The sequence below is a fragment of the Cebus imitator genome, unplaced genomic scaffold, assembly GCF_001604975.1.
Source record: "Cebus imitator isolate Cc_AM_T3 unplaced genomic scaffold, Cebus_imitator-1.0 Scaffold469, whole genome shotgun sequence".
NCBI classification, from domain to species: Eukaryota; Metazoa; Chordata; class Mammalia; order Primates; family Cebidae; genus Cebus; species Cebus imitator.
The window spans coordinates 97,081-101,634 of NW_016107784.1; positions in this window are offsets into that span (position 1 = coordinate 97,081).

Sequence of the window (4,554 nt, forward strand, 5' to 3'; positions counted from 1 at the left end):
TAGGTGCTGGCCTCCGTGCTCTCGCACCCCGACTTCCAGAGAACCGCCAGCAGCGCGTTCTCCCTGCGGCCCGAGGAGCTGTAGCAGCCACCAAGGGAGACAGTCGCCGCCGCTGCGTCCTGGTAGCGACTGCCGGGAGGAGGGGAGGCCGCCTCCCGCTCTAGGGCCCCTCTGGGAAAAAAAAAAAGCAGGCCCTCCAGCCCCCGTGGACTGAAGCCCCCACCTCTCCAGTGTGGCCAGGACGTCTGAGCTACAGGTGTCCGGGCTGCCTGCTCTGGAGGCCCCTGTGTGTGGCCAGCTTCATCCCTTAGTCCCAGGCGGTCACCAGACCAAAGTCCATGCAGATATTCAGCTGGCCCTTTGTGGCAGTCCCCACACCAGCAAAGGAGGATGCATTCAAAACTGCAGGAGTAGCACATGCATGTGCTGTGTGCACCTGATGTCCAGTGGGGCCGGCTGCTCCCAGCTGGGATGGAAGCTCCCAGGCAGACAGCGATTTCTGTCTGCTCTGTTCAGTGAATTATGCTAAGTGCCTGAAAAGTGACTGCACACAGGAAAGAAAAGAAAAGAAAGAAAAGAGAGAAAGGGAGGGAGAAGACTGACATCTCTCGTGAATATAGATGCAAAATCAGAAAGAAGGAAGGAAAGAAAGAGACTAACATCTCTCATGAATATAGATGCAAAATCCTCAACAAAATATTAGCAATGGAAGGAAGGAAGGAAGGAAGGCAAGCTACAGACTAACATCTCTCATAAATATAGATACAAAATCAGAAAGAAAGGAACGAAAGAAAGAAAGAGAAAGAAACTAACATCTCTCATAAATACAGATGAAAAATCCTAAAGAAAGAAAGACTACAGACTAACATCTTTCATGGACATAGATGCAAAATCCTCAACAAAATATTAGCAAAGAAAGGAAAGAAAGAAAGAAAAGAAAGCTACAGACTAACATCTCTCCTGAATATAGATGCAAAATCGTCAACAAAATATTAGCAATTGAAATTCAACAATGTATAAAAAGAGGTACACCATGACCCAGTGAGATTTATTCCAGATATGTAGCACTGGTCTGGTCCAATACTTGAAAATCAAGCAATCCATCACATCTACAGGCTAAAGAAGAAAAATCACATGATCATGTCAATAGATGCAGAAAAAACACGTGACAAAATCCAACATCCATTCAAGGTGAAAACTCCCAGCAAACTAGAAAAAGAGAGGAACTTCCTCAACTTCATAAAGAAATTCTATAAAAATCCCCACAGCTAACATTTTACATGGAATGGTGAGGAACTGGACACTTTCTCAGTAAGATCAGGGACAAAGCAAGGATGTCCTCTCTCGCCACTGCTTTTCAGCATCATACTGGAAGTCCTAGCTAATGCAATAATACAAGAAAAGAAAATAAAATGTATAAGGATTTTCTATATAGATGACCATGTCATCGGCAAAGTTGTAGAAAATCTATGTAGAAAATCCGAAAGAACCAACAACATACTACTGAAACATAAGCGATTATAGCAAAGTTGTAGGCTACAGGGTTAATACGCAAAAACCAATCACTTTTCTATATATCAACAATGAACAAGTGGAATTTGAAATTCAAAACACAATACCATTTATATTAACACCCTCAATATAAAATACTTAGGTATAAATCTTTAAAAATGTGTATAAGCTCTGTGTGAGAAAAGCTACAAAACTATTATGAAAGAAATCAAAGAACTAAATAAATGGGGAGAGATTCCGTGTTTAAGAGCAAGAAGACTCAATATTGTCAAGATGTCAGTTCTTCCCAACTTGATCTATAGACTAAATGCTATCCTCATCGAAATTCCAGCAAGTTACTTTGTAGATATTGATAAACTGATTCTAAAGTTTATGTGGAGAAGCAAAAGACCCAAAATAGCCAACATAATGTTGAAGGAGAAGAACAAAGTTGGAGGACTGACACTACCCAACCTCAAGGCTTCCTGTAAAGCTACACTAACCAAGACAGTGTGATATTGGCAAAAGAATAGACAAATAGACCAATGGAACACAATAGGCCAGAAATATACCCACAGAAATATAGTCGACTAATTTTTTACAAAGGAGCACAGGAAATACAATGGAGAAAATAAATTATTTTCAATGAATGGTTCTGGAACAACTGGACATCCAAATGGAAAAAAAAAATTAGATACAGACCTTACACCCTTAGGAAAAATTAACTCAAGGCTGGGCACAGTGGCTTATGCCTGTGGTCTCGGCACTTTCGGAGGCCGGGGTGGGTGGAGGTCAGGAGTTTTGGACCAGCCTGGCCGGCATGGCGAAGCCCCATCTCTACTGAGGATGCAGGGATTGGCTAGGCATGGTGGCGGATGCCTATGGTCCCAGCTGCTCGGGAGGTTGAAGGGGGGAGAGTTGCTTGAACCTGGGGTTGGGAGGGCAGGTGGGGGTTGCGGTGGGTTGGGATCACGCCACTTCACTCCAGCCTGGGAGACAGCAAAACTTCATCTCAAAAAGAAAGAAATGAGCTATCAAGTCATTTTAGGACATGTAGGAATCTTAAATGCATATTACTAAGTGAAAGAAACTAATCTTTAAACGCTAAATATTGTATGATCCCAACTGTATGACATAAAAAAAAAAAAGAGCTCACACCAAAACAACCCTTGAGAGGAGAATAAAAAAAAAAAAAAAAAGAGCTACTGAAGGAAGAACTAAATATAGAAGGAAAAAGTGGTACCAGCCACTGCAAAAACATACAAAATTGCAAAGACAATTGATGCTATGAAGAAACTGCATTGACTAACAGGCAAAATAATCAGCTAGGATCATAATGACAGAATCAAATTCACACATAACAATATTAACCTTAAATGTAAATGGGCTAAATGTCCCAATTAAAAGACACAGACTGGCAAATTGGATAAAGAGCAAAAAAAAACTATCATCATAGTGAAAAGGCAACCTATAGAGTGGGAGAAATTTTTTGCAATCTATCCATCTGACAAAGGGCTAGTATCCAGAATCTACAAAGAACTTAAACAAATTTACAAGAAAAAAACAAACAACCCCATCAAAAAGTGGGCAAAAGATATGAACAGACACTTCTTAGAAGAATACATTTATGTAGCCAACAAACACATGAAAAAATGCTCATCATCACTGGTCATTAGAGAAATGCAAATCAAAACCACAGTGAGATACCATCCCACGCCAGTTAGAATGGTGATCATTAAAAAGTCAGGAAACAACAGATGCTGGAGAGGATGTGGAGAAATAGGAATGCTTTTAGACTGTTGGTGGCAGTGTATATTAGTTAAACGATTGTGGAAGACAGTGTGGTGATTCCTCAAGGACCTAGAACCAGAAATACCATTTGAGCCAGCAATCCCATTATTGGGTATACACCCAAAGGATTATAAATCATTCTACTATAAAGACACATGCACATGTATGTTTATTGCAGCACTGTTCACAATTACAAAGACTTAGAACCAACCCAAATGTCCATCATTGATAGACTGGATAAAGAAAATGTGGCACATATACACCATGGAATACTATGCAGCCATAAAAAAGGATGAGTTCATGTCCTTTGCAGGGACATGGATGAAGCTGGAAACCATCATTCTCAGTAAACTAACACAAGAACAGAAAACCAAACACCGCATGTTCTCATTCATAAGTAAGAGTTGAACAATGATAACACATGGACACAAGGAGAAGAACATCACACACCAGGGCCTGTTGGAGGGGTGGGGTGGGTGGGAAGGGATAGCATTCGGAGAAATACCTAATGTAGATGACAGGCTGATGGATGCAGCAAACCATCATGGCACGTGTATACCTATACAACAAACCTGCACATTCTGCACATGTATTTCAGAACTTAAAGTATATTTTTAAAAATACTATAAATAATAATTCAGTTTAGTAAAATTGCAGGTAAAAGATAAACACACAAAATTTTATTTTATAGTCTAATTCCAGCAAGAAAAATTAAAATTTAAATAGAAAAAAATATATTTTCAACAGTTTAGACAACTACTTTTAAGTATTGAAAACCTCAACTTTGGGTGAGAAGATATTTCCAAAATTTAACCATCTGGATGAAATTATTTTTAAAATTTGCATCGGATTTTACCTTTTCATGCACAAGAGTAAAGTATACATGCCCAGAAAGCAACTCTGCCAAGGGAAAATGATATTGGAATTATAAAATATTATTGGGGAAAACCTAATGAGCTATTTCTGAGATAACACAAATATTATATCACAGAGTATATATGAGCTCATTAATGTATATTAATAATCTAACAGAGTCCTTTTTTTTATTTTTATTTTTTTAAACCAAATAAGTTGTCAAAAGCTTGTGAAACTCACAGGGAGAGCAAAGGAAAGCACCATTTCAAAAAGTCAGAAATTTAGAAATGAAATATAGAGGAAGATAGGCTCCTGTCGTGAAGGTCCCTAAGAGAAATCAAGGGATATAAAATACCAACAGACAGGCCGGGCGCGGTGGCTCAAGCCTGTAATCCCAGCACTGTGGGAGGCCGAGGC